The sequence below is a fragment of the Mastigoproctus giganteus genome, chromosome 5 (genome assembly GCF_048544385.1).
Source record: "Mastigoproctus giganteus isolate SK-2022 chromosome 5, ASM4854438v1, whole genome shotgun sequence".
Classification (NCBI taxonomy): domain Eukaryota; kingdom Metazoa; phylum Arthropoda; class Arachnida; order Uropygi; family Thelyphonidae; genus Mastigoproctus; species Mastigoproctus giganteus.
The window spans coordinates 103,546,079-103,569,183 of record NC_143579.1 but is presented as its reverse complement, the minus strand read 5'-3'; the positions used below and the strand labels follow the sequence as shown (position 1 = coordinate 103,569,183).

The 23,105-nt window shown below is 38.8% G+C and overlaps 1 protein-coding gene across 2 annotated transcripts in view; it reads left to right on the top strand.

Annotated features, from left to right (window-relative positions):
* The window catches only part of LOC150085600 (organic cation transporter protein-like), a 440,672-nt gene that overhangs the window by 141,511 nt on the left and 276,056 nt on the right, over window positions 1-23,105 (top strand). The gene's annotated exons all lie outside the window — the stretch shown is intronic.

Genomic DNA, 23,105 nt, shown 5'->3' with positions numbered 1-23,105 from the left:
ATAAATTCAAGTTCAGGAAGGATGGTTGCACAATAGATGTGCGGGAGTTTGCCTTCAACCAGCGGTAGGTTGATGTTGAAACAGGCTTCAATCTGTTGTTTTGGAGGGTGCAGAAGAATGAACTATATATGGTTGGGTATTTATTTTTTTTTTTTGCTGTTGCTATATAAGCTTGCTTTCATGCATTATATGCCATTGCTACTACTTTCTTTATGGTAAAATTTATACTATGTATATTAATGTATATATAATAATAAAATAAGACTATTATACTGTGTAAAAATTGTTACAAAAAGGTTTTATTAAACCTGTATATAATACAAACAAAAAAAAACATGTCCTGCATGAGGCAAGTTTTTGTTTGAATTACAGTGCAGGAGTAAGTCCAGTTCCTCTAAAGTGTATGTTGGTATTATTGTCATGTTTCTGTTTACTATGCAAGAATATTTGCAGATGCTATTGAGGCAGTGTTAGGTGGGTCGGAAAACTGCTAGATTGGGAGGATTCACAGACTGAAAGATTAACAGTAGCTGCAGGCAGAGGTGAAAGTGATTCTTGCACTGCTTCTATTGTAATGAGCAGCAGCCTAGAGAGCAAGTTGCTGGGGACTTCAAGAGCTCCTGGGAGTCATCATGGAACAAGTAAATACATGGGATGTATTAGGGTAACTAAGAGTAAGAATAAGTGCATATATATTTGCATGTACACCAATGCTAGAAGTATAGTAAATAAATTTGATGAAATTGAAGTGCTGATCAAGACATCAAAGGCAGATATTGTTGAGATATCAGAGACATGGTGTCACACAGATATAAGCAGTGCAGAATTAGAATTTGGGGAGTACAATGTGTACAGAAAAGATAGACAGGGTAGGAAGGGAAGAGGGGTTATGCTGTTAATTAAGAAACACATAAAATCTAAGGAAATGCATCCAGTTGACACGGGTGGACATTGCGATGTTGAGTCTGTTTGGTGTGACATAAACACTGGAAAAGGGAAAATGAGAGTAGGAGTATGTTATAGGCCTAATGACTCTGATGAGTACAATGAACAATTGTGCAGAGAAATAGAATGGGCCAGTAAATCAGAATATCTTGTAATGGGGGATTTTAACTTTCCAGATATTGATTGGAACTTGTGGGTTGGTAACTCGCACACTAGCAAGACTTTTGTGGATTTATTGGATGACTGTTTTCTACAGCAACATGTTCGAGAGGAAACCAGAGGGAGTAATACTCTTGATCTGATTATCAGCAGTGATTATTCATGCATTATGAATTTGCAGATAAAGGAACCACTAGGTGACAGTGATCACAGTGTACTGATGTGGGATTTACTTAAAGATATAACTACTGTCACAGGTAAAGGGAAGGGTTTTTGTTTTCGTAAAGGTGACTACAGTGGTCTGACAGTTTTTAAATTCTGTACAGTGGAATCAACTGATGTTGTTACCAATGGTGAATTCTAAATGGGAAGCCTTCAGGGACTTAATCTTGGAGGCTACTAGGCTTTTCTTACCAACTAAGAAATATTGTTCAAGGTTCAGGCCTAAATGGATGTCGGATAAATTAATGAGGTTTGTGGCAGAGAAAAAAAAATTCATGGGATGCATATAAATTATGAGGCAACACAGAAGCCTATAGCAGATATAAGCCAGTCTGTAATCAAGTCACAAAGGAGGTTAAGCAGACAAAGGCAGATTACAAGAAATCTTTAGCAAAGGATGCAAAGAAAAACAGCAAAGAGTTATTTACTTATGTAAACTCTAGAAGGATGGGGATGAATCAGATTGGTCCACTTAACATAGGTGGTTCAACTATTGATGATCCTGCCCAAGTAGCTGATGAACCGAATGAGTATTTTGAATCTACATTCACACGTGAGGAGTTATTCAAGGAGGAGAATGACAGAAGTTTATCGAACTCTAACAGGGAGCTAAATGTAATAACCGTAATAATTTAATAATTTGCTAAATGTAATAATTTGTAATAACTGAGAGCCAAGTGGAGGAGAAATTGTTGAAGTTAAACATAAAAAAAAGCACCTGCGGCAGATGGAATCTATCCAGTTATAATGGAGGCAGCAAGGGAAGTAAGCAAACCCTTAGCCGTATTATGAGAGCATCCTTAGAGTCAGGGAAGGTCCCCATTGATTGGAGATGTACAAATATATCCCCAATTCACAAAGGAGGGGTTCAAATGGTGATACAAATAATTATAGACCCGTTAGTTTAACTTCTGTTCCGGAGAAAATCATGAAGTCACTGGTTAAAGATGTGATACAGGATCACCTAGACAAGACAGCAGTAATAGTTCAGACACAGCATGGGTTTGTTAAGAGGAAGTCTTGTCTAACCAATTTGATTGGATACTTCAATGTGGTCACAAAGGAACTGGATGCAAAAAAATAATTTTTATATCATATACTTGGATTTCAGTAAAGCTTTTGATATTGTTGCACAAGGAAGTCTGCTATACAAATTGGAGAGGTATGGCATTATGGGTAAGTTAGTACAATGGATAAAGGAATGGTTGAGTGGGAGATGGCAGAGAGATAAATGGACACTGCTCTACATGGATTAATGTTATTAGCGGAGTCCCCTAGGGTTCGGTGCTGAGACCATTGTTGTTTTGTGTATTTATCAGTGAATTGATGAAGGTATATCAGGCTTAAAATCCAAGTTTGCAGATGATACAAAGGTTGGCAGGGTTGTTAATGACAGTAAAGATGGTATGCTACTGCAACAGGATCTAGAAGTTAGGTAGATGGGCTGAGAAGTGGCAACTGAAGTTTAACATTGACAAATGCAAAGTACTCTGCATTTGTCAATGAGGGTGCTGACTCTCTTTAAAAATTACAGCTGTGAATTACAGGCTCCAAAAAAGCGAGAAGTGTTTACCATTTTATTTACCTAATTGTTATTTTATATTGTACTTTATAAGTAGCCTTATAGTTCTAGTTCTAGTTTGGTCCTTGAGGTTGTCACAGACATTCTCTCAGATATGCCAGACAAGCTGTTCTTGCTACCTGGGAGTCTAAAACGCTGATGGAACTGATATTCGGGTGACACTCAAGTCAAAGTGGACCCAATTTCGGCGAAGTCCGGACGGTCTATGACAGCCAAATCCTCTGCTTGCACCTTCACGATGGTGGGACTGTTAGTAATCCTGGGTATAACCTTCATGCACAAGTACATGGTGGGTGACCACCCAGGTGTGAACCAACGTAAGCAGGGGTCGAGGAGTGGCACCCACACCACATGGAGGAACGCTGCCCCTCTATGTTACTAGGCAGTACTAGGTGGTAGATGACTCTCATCAACCGGTGAAATACCACCACTTTGCTTATTGGAGGCTTGAAGTGGTGGAACCCATGTTTAGTCTCTAGAGCTACGTTCCGGCCAACCCTTCCCTATCTCTTCCATCATGCAGTATGATTGATGATTTTTGAGGTTATGATGAATGTCGTGGCGAGATCCAATATTCCTTACATTTCGAGGGTACAGCTCTAAAACGGTGTTCGCAGGCCGGCCGCTAGTTAGTACACCGGACTGAACCTATTGGTAACTCTCTAGGAAGCTTCCGGATCAGCTAGTGTATAATTTTGCTACCTCTACTCTGCCAGATAGTGATTGGAGGGAGTCCGAGTAGTGTGCATGCGGGGACATTGTCGAGGCCACGTTATGTCAAGGATCTGGGTATATCCTTACCACATGTAGGCCATATCCAAAAATTTCATTACTTCATACAGCATGTCCCACCCACTTTTTCTTACTATTGAGTATACCATGAATTGTCAAACTAATAGAGCAAGCTTATCTGCGAAAAGATCTAAACCTCCCAAGGACTTCCTAATTCATTTCACAAATATACGTGGTCTCAATTCTAATCTCAACGATGTCCATTTCAACTTGCAGTCTTCCAAACCCCATGTACTTTTTCTGACTGAATCTCAGTTATCAGTTGATTCAACTACTGCTCATCTCAGATGTCCAAATTATTTGCTGTATGATTCCTTTCGCCTCAAAGGTGGTACTTGTGCATATGTCCGTTCTGATATTCCCTGTCAGAGACTTGGCAATTTGGAATCTCCTCTCTTTGATCTTCTCTGGCTTAAAATCTCTCTACCTCATTGTGTCAAAATCTTTTGTCTCTACCGTTCACCCAACTCCACTAATCACTTGGAGCTCTTTGACTTCCTCACTTTGCAACTTGACTTTCTCCAGTCCAACTTTCCTAACAGTGAGGTAATTTTCCTTGGTGATTTTAACGTTCACAACTCCAGCTGGCTTCCGTTTTCTAGTCACACCGACCCAGCAGGTCGAGATGCTGAGGCTTTTGCAATTACTAATGACCTAGCACAGATTGTTCATTTACCTACAAGAATACCGGACAATCCTAATCATACAGCCAATACGCTTGATCTTTTTCTCACAAACAACCCTTCTAAGTACAAGGTTGAAGTGAGAGGTCCTTTAGGCACTTCAGATCACAACTTGGTGATTGTCTCTTCTCCAATGGAACATTTATCTCATGGCTATTCCCAACCTCGTATTGTTTGGCATTACAAGAATGCAAAATGGGATGACCTGCGAGGCTTCTTTTCCTTAGTCTGATTACTGTTTCAAAACTTCTGATGTCAACGTTTGCTCAGATCGTGTCAGTGAAATTATTCTTGCAGGAATGGAATCCTTTATCCCACACTCCACTTTAAAATTTCGTCCTTTATCTAAACCTTGGTTTTCCAATAAATGTGCTAAGGCTGTCCAAGAGAAGAACGTTGCATATCGTAATTGGCTTGTTTCTAATTCTTCAGTTTCATTTTCTGCCTACACCAAAGCTCGCAACAATTGTAAAGCAGTTATTAATCAGTCCAAACTAGAGTTTGAACAGGCTAAGAGTAGAAAACTTGCTTCTTGCCCTAATGGTAGCCGAGCATTCTGGTCTCTTGCCAAAGCTATTGGCCGCAACTTTTGCCCATCTCTGCTCCCACCTCTGTCCAAACCAGATGGTTCTGTTGTCACTTCAGCCAAGGATAAAGCTGACCTGCTAGCATCCCATTTTTCTTCGAGCTCATGTATTAATGATCTTGGTAAAACACCTCCCACCATTCCTAACACACTCCATTCAATGCCTCCTGTGGTCCTCTGTCAAAAGGATATCAGAAGGATTTTGATGAATCTTGATGCTAAGAAAGCTCCAGGTCCTGATAGTATTTCTCCACTTGTTCTCAAAACCTGTGCTCCTGAACTTACTCCTATTCTTTGCCGCCTTTTTTCACTTTCTTATTCCAAAGGTGTTTTTCCTTCTGCTTGGAAATTTGCTCATATCCAGCCAGTTCCTAAAAAGGGTGACAAATCCCTCCCATCCAATTATCATTCCATTGCAATTACTTCTACTCTTTCTAAAGTAATGGAGAAATCAATTAACCGCCAACTCTTAAACTACCTAGAAACCTTCCGTCTGATCAACGATCGCCAGTATGGATTCCGTCAGTGTCGATCCACTGGTGATATTCTGACTTATGTTACCCATTTATGGACTAATTCAATGGAAAGGTTCGGTGAAACACAAGTAGTTGCTCTTGACATCTCAAAGGCTTTTGATCGTGTTTGGCATAAAGGTCTTCTAAACAAGCTTCCATCTTATGGTTTGCCAACTGTTTTTAGTAATTGGTTATCCATTTTTCTCTCTGATTGCTCACTGAGGGTGATGGTAGATGGCTCTCTGTCTTCTAACTTCTCCACTAATGCCAGTGTCCCCCAAGGTTCAGTTCTTTCCCCCACTCTTTTCCTCTTGTATATCAATGACCTTCTTCCATTGACTGGAAATCCTATCCATAGTTTTGCCGATGATAGCACATTGCATTCAACTTTCCATTTTGAGAAACCTTGTCCAGCTCAATCAGCTTCAAGTTCTCGAAAATCTGCTGCCAATTCCTTAAATGCCGATCTTCAGGAAATTCTCCAGTGGGGCAAAGACAACTTAGTTGATTTTAACCCTTCTAAAACTCAATCTTGTCTTATATCTCGCAGAAAGGATTCTTCTGCTCCTATGCTTATCTTTAGTGACACTCCGATTTCTGGGCAAAATGATATATCTCTTTTGGGGATTACCCAGACTTTTAATCTCTCTTGGCACAAGCACATTACAAATATTGCTTTCTCTGCATCTAAAAAACTTGGTTTTCGCTTTCGCTCTCGGCGTTACTTTTCTCCCAAACAGCTGCTCACTCTGTATAAATCGCAAATCCGCCCTGCCATGGAATATTGTTCCCATATCTGGGGTGGTGCCCCCAAAACCTCTCTCAGGCTTCTTGATTTCATTCAGAAGAGGGCAGTTAGATTAATTAATGATTCATCTCTAACAGAGTCTCTCCACTCGCTTTCTCATAGACGTACTGTTTCTGCTGCATGCCTCTTCTACAGATACTTCCATGGGCACTGTTCTTCTGAATTGGCTTCTATAATTCCCGCTCTCTCTTTCAAAACAGTCCGAACACGTGCCGCCACCAGCCAACATCCATTTACTGTCCAACTTCAAACCCACAGAACCAACTTTTCATCTTCCTCATTTATTCATTCAACTGCCGTTTTCTGGAACAACCTTCCTTCATACGTATTTCCTGAAAATTACAATCTACAGAAGTTCAAGTCCAATATCAACAAATATCTTCTTTCGTCTTCTCAACCTCCAACCCAAGCACGGTACTAAGTACTGTAGGTTATAATACCTCTCGTGTTTGGGGTTCTCATAAAAAAAAAAAAAAAAAAAGTTACGCTGGTTATTTTTATTTTTAATTTAAATAAGAGTTTTTGTAGATTACTACTTAATATACATAATACCGTTGTTTCATTTGAATCTTGCAGCCACTGTTTTTTTATAGAGTGGTAAGGAATTAAAATTTATAATTGTGGTAATTAGGTAGCTTTAACGTCAAAATATATAGCATAATATGCATCACTGCATTTAGGATTCTATTAGATAGTGTAGTATTGACAATTAATTAATTAAATTTATTGATCTTATTAATTTAAAATATCATGCCCCAGACTAGAGCAGCAAAGCAACGGGCACAATGTAGCAGGAGTGCTGTGACTCAGGGGAGAACTGAGGGGGGGGGGGTTTGATTCTCCAATGCATCACAGCCTAAAAAAAATGTGCCACTTGTGAAATATTTGCCGAACTCTCTGGAACAGAATATGATCTAGCCAAGGAAGATGTCTTTGTGTGTGTGTGCCAGGTGCAAAGAGTGTCTAGAAATTAGGCGTCAACTCAGCGTTCTAATGGGCATCTATGAGAGCTGGAGGTGTAGGGTAGATGCCCTTGAAGAAATTAAAAATGAAGAGCCCGTCAAGCTCTCACCTACTGAACTCAATGCCAGAGCTCACTCCTGGGCATCAGGCAACACAGCGGCAATCTCCAAGGCAGAATGCACTGGTCCCACAGGAGTTAGTTATTGTTGGTGACTCTATTGTGAGGGAGATGGGAAATATGTATAAAAATGATAGATGGAATAGGACCAGGGTATGTCTGCCAGGGGCAAAAGTTGATGACGGTGTGAAGCATATATCTTTTAAGGGCACAAAGGGTGATATTATTGTAAACGTTGGCACCAATGACATTAAGAGTAGGAGATCTGCAGATTTACTTAACAAGTACAGGTCAGTGTTGCAAAAAAGTCATGAGATAGGGTTAAATTTGAAAGTACAGTCAGTCCTCGTATAACACGTGTTTACACTACACGAATTTGATCATACATGATTTATAAATAGGGGAATGATATCTTACATAACACGAACCGAATTGGCTTATGCACGATTCGCCTTTGTGTTTACAAGAAATGGCAGTTGAACTCGGAATCACCCCAACTGAACACAACACGATAGGAATGAAGAGGAGATTCTGAAAATATATTTGTTTTTTATATCAGTGAAGGGGAAACACATTTCTTCATAATAACTTAAAAACCAACACAATTCCAGCTATCAGTATAATCGCAAATGCAATTAGATTGAGTTTCCTACCAGTTTATAACAGATTCCACTAGCAGAAACATAAATCGAAATTGTTTTTATTGTTTTATGGTAGTAACCCCTAGAAATGTGCTTTAGTAAAATATGAGGTGTTAATAGTGTATCTCTGCCTTTACGGTGTTGTTTATTCAGTTGCTACACGCGTGCAGCTTTGTTTATGTGTATCAAGCGTGCCTCCTCATTTTGTAATTATGCTTTATTCCCTAAAAATGAGTAAAATACTTAAAAGGTGTGAAAAGGAAGCGTCCTGGTGAAGACACTGCAGATTCACAGAGAAAAACAAAAGCAATATCGATAAACAGAGGCAGACTGGATCAAAAATTCTTACCCAGGAAAATTTATAGTGGCCTCATACTACGGTTTATGGCCAAAATCACACCCGCCTTCGGCCCACCGGGGTTTTCCCGGTAAGGCTTATGGCCAGTCCGCCTCTGTCGATAGAGAAAAAATATGAAATTGTGAAACGCTTTGAGCGAAATGAAAGACCATGTGATATTGCACGTGCTACAGACCTAAATCAGGCAACGCCGAGAATTACAAAGAATGCAGAGAAAATAAAAACGACTTTCATAGCAGGAACAACTCAAAATGTAATTAAAATCCATTCGATTAAGACACAAGGAATTGGAAGAGATGGAACGGCTGTCATCTGTTTGGATAGAAAATCAAACAAAAAAACAAGTTTGCTTACGATAAGAAACAAAAGCATTAGCAATATTTTATTACGTAATAAAATACTTAAGTAATTAAAATGCTTACGTATTATGTATTTTATTACTTTTAATAATAAATAATTGTAATAAAATACTTACGTATTTTATTACGATTATTTATTGTGTTTGGTAATGTTTTGGTAACAAATGTGTGCTCAATCTTGGGTGGTCGGCACCTAACCCTATTTTTCCCATAGGGCCTGTTGCTTATATTTCAGGATTTTGCATTGCACGAGGGTAGAAACACAACTATTGTGCTATACGAGGACTGACTGTACATGATGAGAGCCTTGTCAATCAATTCGGCCCTGGAGGGAATGCGCAAGGCTCAAGGGGTAGAATTTTTTTCAGCATGGTCTGTGCTTGTTAACAGGAGAGACTGCTTCTATAGGGATGGGATAAACTTAAATAGAAAGGGTGTAAGAATATTTGCTGATGCTATCGAGGCAGTGTTAGGTGAGTCAGAAAACTGCTAGCTTGGGGGATTCACAGACTAAAAGGTTAAAAGTAGCCACAGGCAGAGGTGATTCTTGCACTACTCGCGGCCTGGAGCGAGGGGTGCTGGGGGTTTCAGGGACTGATGGCAGTCTTCATGAAACAGGTAGGTATATGGGATGTGTTAGGGTAACTAAGAATAAGAATAGGTGCATGTATACTTGCTATATACCAATGCTAGAAGTATAGTAAATAAATATGATGAATTTGAAGTGTTGGGATATCAGTGGTGTCACACAGATATTAGGAATACAGAATTGGAATTTGGGGAGTACAGTGTGTACAGAAAGGATAGGAAGGGAGGAGGTGTTATGCTGTTAATTAAGAAAAACGTAAAATCAAAAGAATTGCATCCAGTTGATATAGATCATAGGTTCCCAAAGTGGGCGGTACCGCCCCCCAGTGGGCGCTGAAGCCTTCTAGGGGGGCGATAGTGGGTTCAGAAGCAATTGGGGGACGTTTAGGGGTCGATGGCTCCTTATCCGTATTTTTATCTCCTTGGGGTCCAGTGGACCCAGTTCAAAGGTCAACTAATAAATTCTATAATTTTTACTCTATGGACACAGCTGAAATTTGCTATAGGTGAAGCCAGAACTGTTTTCTTCGATTTTCCCACTTCAATTTTCAAAACCTTCTATTGAATTTCACGCAATGACAAAAGTGTGACATCAAGTGTGTATTTTTTTTTAGGCCTTTTTCTGTTATTTTTCTAAACCCACCCTAATTAGCCTAGGGCCTTTGAAATGCGACAACGCGAGCTACTGTGAGTTGACATAAGAAGCAATAAAGCGAAACAGTAGCAACAACTGTTTTTGAAAGGCATACATTTTTGCTGTTTAGGAATAAGTTTCATTACAGTCATCAGTCGAAAGTGTGATAGATAAGTGGAGTCATACAAAGTGTAAATTAAATCTTTTATTTTGTGAATATTGTTGCAAATTTTATTACTTCATTATGTCTGAATCTAAGAAGAAATGTCGAGAGTACAGTATTGAGGATTTGAAATACGGCTTTATTCAGTCTCCTACGAACCAATTATTACCTATGTGCTCAATTTGCCAAAAAGTATTTTCAAATGAAGCAATGAAGCCTTCTAGGCTACAAGAGCATTTCACTAAAATGTATGCTGACGAAAAGGATAAAGATTTGTTCTATTTTAGGTGGGTCAAGGCAGTGTTAGGTGGGTCGGAAAACTGCTAGCTTGGCAGGAGACAAAGACGAATAGATTAACAGTAGCCACTGGCAGAAGTGAAAGAGATTCTTGCACTGCTTCTATTGGAATGAGCAGAAGCCTGAAAAACAAGATGCAGGATATTTCAGAGACTGCTGGGAGTCATTGCGGTACAAGTAAACACATGGGTTGTGTTAGAGTAGCTAAGAATTGAAATAGGTACATGTATAGTTGCGTGTACACCAATGCTAGGAGTTTAGTAAATAAATTTGATGAATTTTAGGTATTGCTCAAAACATCAAAGGCAGATATTGTTGGGATATCAGAGACGTGGTGTCACACAGATATAAGGAATGAAGAACTGGAATTTGGGGAGTACAACGTCTACAGAAAGGGTAGACTGGATAGGAAGGGAGGAGGGGTTATACTATTAGTTAAGAAATACATAAAATCCAAGGAAGTGAAGCCAGTGGACATTGCTGGACAGTGCAGTGTCGAGTCAGTTTGGTGTGACATAAGCATTGGGAGACCAAAATTGAAAGTAGGAGTGTGCTATAGGCCTAATGACTCTGATGAGTATAATAAGAAACTGTACAGGGAAATAGAGTGGGCCAGTAAATCAGAGAGCCTTATAATGGGAGATTTTAATTTCCCAGATATTGACTGGAATTTGGGGGCTGGTCACTCACACACTAGCAAGGCTTTTGTGGATTTATTGGATGATTGTTTTCTACATCAGCATGTTCGGGAGGCAACTAGAGGGAGTAATACTCTTGATTTGATTATCAGCAGTGTTTCTTCATGCATTAAGAATCTGCAGATAAATGAACCACTAGGTGGCAGTGATCACAGTGTGCTGAAGTGGGATTTACTCAAAGAGGTAACTACCATTAGGGGTAAAGGGAAGGGTTATTGCTTTCGTCGAAAAGGCGACTACGATGGACTGAGATAGTATTAAATTCTATACAGTGGGACCAACTGATGATGTTACCAACAGCAAATGCAAAATGGGAAGCATTCAAAGAACTTATCTTGGAAGCAACTAGACTTTACATACCAACTAAGAAATATTGTTCAAAGTTTAGGCCTAAATGGATGTCAGATGAACTAATGAGGCATATGGCAGAGAAGGAACATGCATGGGATACATACAAATTAACACATGACACAGAAGCCTATGATAGATACAAGTTGATCTGTAACCAAGTTACCAAGGAGGTTAGGCAGGCGAAGGCAGATTACGAGAAATCTTTGGCAAGGGGTGCAAAGAAAAACAGCAAAGAGTTCTTTGCTTATGTAAACTCTAGAAGGAAGGGGATGAATCAGATTGGTCCACTTGATATCGATAGGTCAACTGTTGATGATCCTGCTCAGGTAGCTAACAAACTAAATGAATATTTTGCATCGACATTCACACATGAGGAGTTATTCAGTGAGGGGAAAGCCAGAGGTGTATTCAACTCTGGCAGTAAGCTAGAGAATCTTGTAATAACTGAGAGTAAAGTGGAGGAGAAATTGTTGAAGATAAACACAAGAAAGGCACCCGGGGTGGACGGGATCTATCCAGTTATATTAAAGGAGGCAGCAGAGGAAGTAAGCAAACCCTTAGCCATAATTATGAGAGCTTCCTTGGACTCAGGGAGGTACCCACAGACTGGAGATGTGCAAATGTGACCCCAATTCACAAAGGAGGATCAAAGGCTGACACAAGTAATTATAGACTTCTGTGAGTTTAACTTCTGTTCCAGGAAAATTAATGGAGGCACTAGTTAAAGAAGCACTGCAGGATCATTTAGACAAGACTTCAGTTATAGCTCGGACACAGCATGGTTTTGTTAAGGGAAAGTCTTGCCTGACCAATTTGATTGGATACTATGATGCAGTCTCAAAGGAACTGGATGCAGGGAATAACTTGGATATTATATACTTGGATCTTAGAAAGGCTTTTGATACTGTTGCACATGGAAGACTGCTGCGCAAATTGGAGAAGTGTGGCATTGGAGGCAAATTGCTGCTGTGGATAAAGGGGTGGCTGAGGGGGAGAAGACAGAGAGTGGTAATCAATGGACACTGCTCGTCGTGAACTAATGTTATTAGTGGAGTCCCTCAGGGCTCAGTGTTGGGTCCATTATTGTTTTCTGTATTTATAAATGATATTGATGATGGTATATCAAGCTTAATGTCGAAGTTTGCAGACGATACAAAGGTAGGCAGGGTTGTCAAGGACACTACTGACACTATACTGCTGCAACAGGATCTGGAAAGGTTGAGCAGATGGGCTGAGAGGTGGCAAATGAAGTTTAACATTGACAAATGTAAAGTACTACACATGGGAAACAGCAACCCCAGAGCAATGTATCAACTCTGTGGTACTACACTGACAGTGGTAGAGAATGAAAGGGACCTGGGAGTGGTTGTGCAGGCAGATGAAGTTCTCTGAGCAGTGCAGACTGGCTGCAAGAGTAGCTCATGGTGTATTGTCAATGATATATAGGAATTTTTCTAGCAGGGATAAGGAGGTGATTATTCCCTTGTATAAGGCAATGGTCAGGCCACACCTAGAGTAATGTATACAGGTCTGGAGGCCTCATTTCAAGAAGGATGTAGAGCTGCTGGAACGAGTACAGAGAAGGGCAACAAGATTAGTGAATGGAACAAAGGGGTGCTCTCACGAAGAAAGGCTTAAGTTTTGCAAATTACAGTGTCTGGAGACTAGGCACCAGTGAGGTGATCTGATAGAGGTGTATAAAGCTTTGAATGGTTTGAGCATGCTCAATGCTGATGGGATTCTTCCTCTCGCTCAGAATAATCACCTGAGAGGGCATAAATTCAAATTGAGGAAAGACAGATGTAGGATAGACGTGCGGAAATTTGCCTTTAGCCAGCGGGTGGTTGGTTGGTGGAACAGACTTCCAACCCTTGTCGTGGAAGTTGATAGCCTAAATAAGTTTAAGGCTCAACTGGACAGGTATTTTGAATGAACAGAGGGGTGAAGTGGAAGTGGTTTTTTTTGTGGCTGATGCTGCATAAGCTTGCTTTCTTGCATCAAATGCCTCTACTAATGCTAATGCTAATTTTCAAGTACTAGAAGAAAAATATTTTAAAAGTCCAACTATATCAAAACTTTTTGCATCGTCCACCAAACAAGGTAATGACGGATTACAAGCTTCTTATATTATTTCATTATTAATCGCAAAAGCGGGAAAACCACACACAATTGGTGAGGAATTAATCTTGCCGGCAGTAAAAGAAGTTACAAACACTGTGCTTCATAAGCCATCGTCAGATATCATCAGGAAAATTCCTTTGAGCAATAATTCAATGCAAAGAAGAATCGATGAAATGGCTGAAGACGTTTAAAAATCATTGTGCGATTATTGAAGACATGCCAATTTTCCATTCAACTTGATGAATCAACTCTCCCAAATAATGAATGAATGTGGTTTGTTTGTTTGTTGTTTGGAGCATTAGCAACTAAGGCCATATTGCTCCGGGATATGTGGTGGTAATTCTCTGACCTCTCCGCATCCTCCGTATTTGGTGGTGACGGGCTCAAACCCCGGTCTAATCAAGAAGCACACGCTTCTTGATTAGACCGGGGTTCTTGATTAGACCGGGGTACGCACTGCTGCTCCTTCCCACCTGGCTACGGAGGCGCCTCCAAATAATGAAGCACTACTCTTATCATACGTACGATTCATAAAAGAAGAAAGAAGTTTGTCAAGAATTATTATTTGCTAAAAATTTGGAAGTGGATACAAAGGGAGAATCTATAATTAATACCATGAATAAGTTTTTTCAAGAGAAAGACATTCCTGTTTGTAATATTTTGTCTGCTGCTACTGATGGTGCTCCAGCAATGACAGGGCATCACAAGGATTTCATAGCGTATTTGAAACAAGCAGTACCAAATGTACTCGTTATACATTGTGTTCTTCATCGTCAACATTTGGTTGCAAAGAATTTAAGTGAATGCCTGCATATGTTGCTCCATTATGTTATTAGAGCAGTCAACAAGATTAGAAGCAATTCATTGAGCTACAGATTGTTTAGCCAACTTTGCAGTGAAAACGATGAAGATTTCAAACGTTTGCTGCTTCACACAGAAGTTTGTTGGCTTTGAAAAGGTATTTGTCTGAATCGATTTTACAATTTGTTTGATTCAGTACTAGAATTCCTAGCAGACAGAGATGACGGATTGCGGGCAACCTGATTACATCCAAAAATGACATCGCTTATTTGACAGACCTCTGTAAAATTTTTAATGGAGCAATCTACAATTACAAGGTAATGAATGGAATTTAATTAAAACAAAAAACGTTATTGCCACTTTTGTGGGGAAACTTCTTCTCTTCAAGTGGAATCTAGGCCGAGGGGAATATAGCCACTTTTCAAATTTATCAGCAGTGTCTCTCAAAATGGAAGATTTACTTACATACTACCAACACTTGGAGGTTCTCCATGCTGATTTTAATGAGCGATTCAAGGATATTCTAAACATGAATATACCAAATTGGGTTCTAGATCCTTTCTCACATGTAAACACAGCAGGATCATCAAATTTAGAAGAGGAACTCATACAACTCGCAACAAATGAAGAACTAAAAATAAAATTCAAAAGTGGATACCAAGAGTTCTGGCTTCATAAATCAATACCGACACTGTACCCTGGATTATGGGAAATAGTGCAGAAATTTTTAATTGCATTTCCATCTTCTTATTTGGCTGAGTGTGAATTAGTTATTAGTGCTGTAGCCAATTTACTATCTAAGAAAAGGAACCGATTGCATATAACTGAGCGTGGCGATTTACGACTGTTTTTAACGAAAGTTGAACCCGATATTAACAAACTTTTAAAAATGCATCAGGCTTATCCTTCACCTTAATTTGTTATTTTTACTTTATAAGTTTGAAATAAATAATTTTATAATATATTTGATGGTGTTTTAATTATTACAATAAGATTCTTACTAATGCATTTGCAATCTCTTAATATGTATTCCGAATTTTCATATTTAAACCATTGTATGAAACTGTGCATAATGTTATTCGAGCATACACTTTACAATCCTTACATATGGGCAATGTTTCATCAAAATCGGAATAGCAATAACTGTGTTCAGGATGAAGCACATATTGGCCACTACTTTTTCAATAATTTAATGGCATAAGCAGTAATGTATCATTAGTTGCTATTTACGTCGAAAATATCAAACGGCTTGAACGCGGAAAACTGTTATAATGTGGGGAGTTACAAAATTTATGTCTTGCAAAGTGGGCAGTGCGAAAAAGTTTGGGAACCTATGATATAGATGAACAGTGCACTGTTGACAGTTTATGGTGTTTCGCAGTTTATGGTGTGACATAAACTGCGAAAGCAAAAATAAGAGTAGGAGTGTGTTATAGACCTAGTGACTCGAATGAGTACAATGAGCAGTTGTACAGAGAATTAGAATGGGCTAGTAAATCAGAATGTCTTATAATGGGGGATTTTAGCTTCCCAGATATTGACTGGAACTTGTGAGTTGGTCATTCGCACACTAGTAAGACTTTTGTGGATTTATTGGATGATTGTTTTCTGCAGCAGCATGTTTGAGAGGCAACCAGAGAGGGTAATACTCTTGATCTGGTTATCAGTAGTGATCATTCGTGTATTAAGAATTTGCAGATAAAGGAACCACTAGGTGGCAGTGTACTGATGTGGGATTTACTTAAAGATATGATTACCATCAGAAGTAAAGGAAAGGGTTTTTGCTTCCATAAAGTACAGTGGTCTCAGACAGTTTTTAAATTCTGTACAGTGGGATGAACTGATGATGTTACCAACTGTAAATGCTAAGTGGGAAGCATTCAAAGAATTAATCGTGGAAGCTACTAAAAGTTTCATACCTATTAAGAAATATTGTTCGAGGTTTAGGCCTAAATGGTTGTCAAATGAACTAATGAGACTTGTGGTGGAGAATCAAAATGCATGGGATGCATATAAATTATCAGGTGACACAGAAACCTACGGCAGATATAAGCTAGTCTGTAATCAAGTCACAAAGGAGGCAGGCGAAGGCAGCTTATGAGAAATCTTTGGCAAAGCATGCTAAGAAAAATAGCAAGGATTTCTTTACTTATATATAAACTCCAAAAGGAAGGGGATGAATCTGATTGGTCCACTTGATATCGATGGTTTGACTGTTGATGATCTTGCTCAGATAGCAAACAAACTGAATGAGTATTTTGCATATACATTAACACATGAGAAGTTATTAAGGTTTGAAAATGCCAGAAGGTTATCAAATTATCAAATGGTGCTTAATGATTTTATAACAACTGAGAGCAAAGTGGAGGAGAAATTGTTGAAGTTAAACCTAAGAAAGGCACTAGGGGAGGATGAGATCTATCCAGTTATATTAAAAAAAGGGTGGGTGTGTTAAGTAGGTTAAGTGGGTTTGTTAAATCCAATTTGATTGGATATTATGATGTTGGTTACAAAGGAACTGGATGCAAAAAATAATTTTGATATCATATACTTGGATTTCAGGAAATCTTTTGACACTGTTGCACATGGAATACTACTGTTCAAATTGGAGCAGAATGGTATTAAGGGTAAGTTGCTACAATGGAAAAAAAAGTATGGTTAAGTGTAAGAAGTCAGAGGATGGTAATCAATGGGAGCTGCTCTTCGTGAACTAATGTTATTAATGGAATCCCACAGGGTTCAGTGTTGGGTCCACTGTTGTTTTGTATATTTATCAACGATATTGATGAAGGTATATCAGGCTTAGTGTCGAAGTTTGCATATGATACAAAGTTTGGCAGGGTTGTTAATGACAGTAACAGCAGTGTGCCACTGCAACAGGATCTAGAAAATTTGGGCAGATGGGCTGAGAAGTGGCAACTGAAGTTTAACATTACAAAAATGCAAAGTACTGCATATGAGTAGAAGTAACCCCAGAGAAACGTAGCAACTGTGTGGTACTACATTTAAGGTGGTAGAAAATGAAAAAGACCTGGGAGTAATTGTTGCAGTCAGATATGAAGTTCTCTGAGCAGTGCAGACAGGCTGCCAGAACAGGTCTTGGAGTTTTTTTGCTTGCTCAGATTAAGAACATTAGTGGGGCATAGATTCAAATTGAGGAAAGGTTTTTGTAGAATAGATGTGTGGAAATTTAACCAGCTTGTTGTTGATTGCTCCATCTGTTGTTGTGGAAGTTGATAGCTTAAATTAATTTAAGGCTGAACTAGACAAACATTTGGAGTGACTGGATGGGTGAAATGGAAAGGGTTTTTTTGTCTGATGTTATCTGGAGACTAGGCACCTATGAGGTGACCTTGTTAAGGTGTATAAGGCCTTGAATGGTTTGAGCAGGCTCAGTGCTGACGGGATACTTTTGCTTGTTCAGATTAAGAACATTAGTGGGGCATAGATTCAAATTGAAGAAAGATTTTTGTAGAATAGATGTGTGGAAATTTAGCCAGCGGGTTGTTGATTGCTCCATCTGTTGTTGTGGAAGTTGATAGCTTAAATTAATTTAAGGCTGAACTAGACAAACATTTGGAGTGACTGGATGGATGAAATGGAAAGGGTTTTTTTGGCTGATGCTATATAGGCTTGCTTTCTTGCATCATATACCTCAACTAATGCTATTTGTGTGTTCTTGACTATTCAGTTCGAAATCTTCTGTATTCTCAACATTATGTTAATGCCATTGTATACGTTCATTAACTTAATGTTAGTTGTTATTTCTTAATTAATTTCATAGTAATTTTCATGTTATGAAGATGTCTTTATATTCTCCCATGGCATTTATGGTCTAAAGATGGGGATTCAGCAAGAATCCTGAAACATCACCTGCTAAAAAATTAGAGTAGTATAGAGCTTGTATGCGAGTTTAATAAAGCTCATATACATTTTCTTGGTAAGAAAACCCATTGTTTTCCTCACAAGTGTCATTGCCCTTATCTGTACTCATTACAGAAACTTTGCGTCCTCCCTAAAATGAGGAACAAGACAAGCCTCCAGACCTGTATGCAGTGTTCAAGATAAAGCAATGGCCTCACCATTGCTTTATATAATGGGATAATCATTTCCTTATACCTGCTAGCAAAATTCCTATGTTATTGACAAAACTCCATGAGATGTGCTGACACCCTGTCTGCACTGCTCAGAGAACTTCATATCTGACTGTACAATTATCCCCAGGTACTTTTCATTTTTCACTTCCCTGAGTGTAGTAGCACACAGTTTTAAGTTGCTCGTGGATTACTGCTATTCATATCATATGCAGCACCTTGCATTTTTCAATGTTAAACTTTAATTGCCATTTCTCAGTCCATCTGCCTAATTTTTCTAGATCTTTTTTGCAGCAGCATACCTTCATTATTGTCATTAACGCCCCTGCCAACCTTTGTATCATCTAAAAACTTAGATATTAAGTATGATATATCTTTATCAATATCATTAATAAATGCAGAAAATAACAATGTGGATCTCCACTAATAATGTTAGTCCATGAAGAACAGTGTTCTTTGTTAATCACTGTCTTCTCCCACTCACCCATCCCTTTATGCATAGCAGTAACTTGCTCTTCATGCCACACTGATCCAATTTGTATAGCAGTCTTTTATGTGCAACAGTATCAAAAGCTTTCTTGAAATTCGAGTATATGATATCAAAATTATTTTTTGTATCCAATTCCTTTGTCACTGCATCATAGTATTCAATCAAATTGGTCAGAAAAGATATCTCCTTACCAAAACCATGTTGTGACTAAAGTATAACTGCACTCCTGTCTAGATTGTCCTGCATTACTTCTTTCACCAGTGATTCCATTATTTTTCCTGGAACAGAAGTTAAGAGGTCTGTATTTACTCACATCACCCTTTTATCCCCCTTTGTGAATTGGAGATATATTCACACATCTCCAGTCCACAGGGACCTCCTCTGAATCCAAAGATGCTCTTATAATTATGGCTAAAGGTTTGCTTACCTCCTTTGCTGCTTCCCCCTAATGTAAATGAATATATCCCATCCACCACATGTTGCTTTTTAAAGTTTATTCTTGATTTCACTTCTACTTTCTGCTGATTTATTACAAAATCATTTAGCTTCCTGTCAGAGTTTGATAAATGTCTGCCCTCTACTTCCCTGAATAATTCCTTGTTATGTGAATGTAGATGCAAAATAACAATTCAGTTCCTGAGCAACCCGAGCAGGATAATGAACTGTCAAACCATCGATATCAAGTGGACCAATTTGATTCGTCCCCTTCCTTATTGTGTTTACATGTGTAAAGAAGTCTTTGCTGTTTTTCTTTTGCAGAGATTTCTCATAATCTGCCTTGGCTTGCCTAACTTCTATTGTGACTTGATTACCGACTAGTTTATGTCTGCCATAGGCTTCTGTTTCACCTTATAATTTATATGCATTTTTCAGCGAAGGTAAAGAAAGCTTGCACAAGAAGCACGCAAGAGTTCGATGAAATTTACCAGTAAAAGTACTTTGCTGTAATGGCATTTGTATTGTTGCTCGCTTGGTAAACCGAAGGTGGGTGCTATCGATTAGGAGTAGAAATTGAATCCCATGGGAGATTGAAACCCTCCCGAATGGAGGGGGTAACCTGACCTTTTTCTTTAGAATCACTAGTGGATAAATTGTTTATTAAGGGGGGAGGGGGGGGAAGGCAAAGGAAACCCACACGAGAAGCACGGCAAGCTTCAAAAAAGTTTACCAGTGAAACTACGTTACGAACATTTTTTACGATGCCAGAACTTCCAGTATGACTCTGTTCGTGATTCAATTAATTAATTCAATTAGTAATTCTAAAGAAAAAAGGTCAGGTTACCCCCTCTCCACTTCGGGAGGGTTTCAAGCTCCCGTGGGATTCAACTTCTTCTCCAGACTGATAACACCCACCATCTGTTTACCGAGCGAGCAACAATACAAATGCCGTTATGGCAAAGTACTTTTACCGGTAAATTTCATCAAACTTTTGCATGCTTCTCGTGCAGGCTTTCTTTACCTTAGCCCATTTTTCTTCTCTTTCACGTGTGTCATTAGATCAGTTGATATTCATTTAGGTCTTGAACAGTGTTTCTTAGTTGGCATGAAAAGTCTAGTAAGTTCTCTGATTATTTCCCTGAATGCTTCCCATTTAAAAATTTTGTTGGTAACATCATTAGTTGGTTCCACTGTATAGAATTTATAAGTTTTCTGAGACCTCTGGATTTTCCTTTACTAAAACAAAAACTCTTCCCTTTACCCTTAATGGTGGTTACATCTTTAAGTGAATCCCACATCAGTACACTGATCACTGCCTCCTAGTGGTTTTTTTATCTGCAAATTTTTAACATGAAGAATCACTGCTGATAATCAGCTCCAGAATATTGCTCTCTCTTGTTACTTCTCCATACCTGCTGCTTAGAAAACAGTCATACAATAAATCCACACAAGTCTTGCTAGTGTGTGAGTGACCAACTCATAAATTCTTTCCAGTAAATATTTGGAAAGTTAAAATTTCCCTTATAAGATATTCTGATTTACTGGCCCACTCTATTTCTCTGTATGGTTGTTCATTGTACTCATCACAGCCATTAGTTCTGTAACACACTCCTCCTTTCGTTTTTATTTTTCCTGTGCTTTTGTCGCACCAAACTGTCTCCCCATGGCTATCCATGCCTTAGATTTTATGTGCTTCTTAACTAAGAACATAACCTCCCTCCTCCTGTTTATCTTTTGTGTACACATTTACTCCCCATATTCAAATTCTGCATCCCACATATCTGATTGACACCATGTCTCTGATATTACCACACTGTCTCTATTTGATGACTTGACCAACACTTCAAATTGATCAAATTTCTTTATTATGCTCCTAGCATTGGTGTTCATGCAAGTATACATGCACTTTGTCTTATTCTTGGTTACCCTAACACAGCCCTTGTATATCCTTTTCCAAGGTGATCCACAGTAGGCCTTAAAATCCTTGGTACCTTGCTTTTTTGGTGTGTTGCACGTTCCAGTAGAAGCAGTGCAAGAATCACTTTCACCCCTTCCTGTGGCTCTTGTTAATCTATTAGTCTGTGTATTATCCCAAGTTAGCAGTTTTCTGTCCCACCTAGTATTGCCTTTACAGTATCAGCAAATATTCTTACACCCTTTCCATTTAAGTGTATCCCATTTCTGTAGAAGCAGTCACTCCTGTTAACAAGCACAAACCATGCTGAGAAAAATTCTACACCACAAGCCTTGCATAATCTTCAGGGCCAAATTGATTGACGAAGCCCTTGTTCTCCCTCTTATCATGTATGAGCAGAATTTCTGACACTTTCAAATTTAATCCTAATGGGTCTTTTTCTCAGCATTGCCCTGTACTTGTTAAATAAATCCTCAAATCTCATATTCTAAATGCCATTAGTGCCAACATGTATAACAGTATCACCTTTTGTGCCACTAAAAGATGCTTTCTGCTCTACAGTGTCATCAACTTTTGCCACTGGTAGACATATCCTGGTACTATTCCACTTATCCTTTTTTCACAATATATTTCCCATTTCTCTGACAACAGATGTCACTGGCAATAGCTACCTCCAGTGGGACCAGCACGTTCTGCCTTGGGTGGGGATTGCCATTGTGTTGCCTGATGTGCAATTGCAATTTATGGCATATTGAGGTGTGATTTCTAATTGAAGTGTGTAAGGCCTTGAATGGATTGAGTAAGCTCAATGCTGATGATATCCATCCTTATACACAGACTGCACTCACATGAAGGATCATAAATTCAAACTGAGAAAGGTTGGGTGCAAGATAGATGTGTGGATGGATAGTTAGAAAAACTTCAGTCTGGTGTTGCAGTGAAGAACTAAACAAACTTAGAGTGGACTGACAGTTAATGTGGAAAGTGTTTTTATTTTGCTGATGCTATTTCAGCTTGCATCGTTTGCCCTCACTCAATACTAGAACAGTTTTCACAGTCCAACTGCTAGTTAGTCCACTGGAATGAACCTTTTGGTAATGCTCTAGGAGGCATTGTTTCAGACCCTACACTGTCAATAAGTTGTATATATTCTTCGTACGTACATTATATCAGAAATTTCACTAATACACACATCATGTTTGTCTTGCTACTTTTCCTTATCTACTCAATGCATCATGAATAGTCAAAGTGATGGAAAATAATGACTAATGGAAAATTAGCTTATCTGTGAAAAGTTATAAACCTTCCATGAACTTTTTAATTCATTTCACAAATACATAGTCTCATTTCCAGTTCAGCGATGCCCATTTCCACCTACAATGTGACACACCCCAGTTATTGGTTGCCACATCTCAGTTTCCCAGTTATTTGCTCTATGATTCCTTTTGTTTCAAAGGCTGTACTTGTGCATATGTCCACTCTGACAATCCTCATTAGAGAATTTCTAATTTGGTATCTCCTCTGTCTTATAAGCTCTCTAATGCATTCAATGAAATTTATCTGTTGCCTCTATCATTCTGCCAGCTGCATTATTACTTGTTACACTTTGATTTCCTTTCTTTGAAACTTTCTCCAGTCTAACTTTCCTAACAGCAACATAATTTTGCTTGGTGATTTTAATGTTCACAACTCCAGCCGGCCTCAATTTTCTGTATGCAAAAGCATCAGCATCTTGTCTTCAGTTTTCCGAGTGCAAAAACCTCAACGTTTTGACTTCAGTTTTC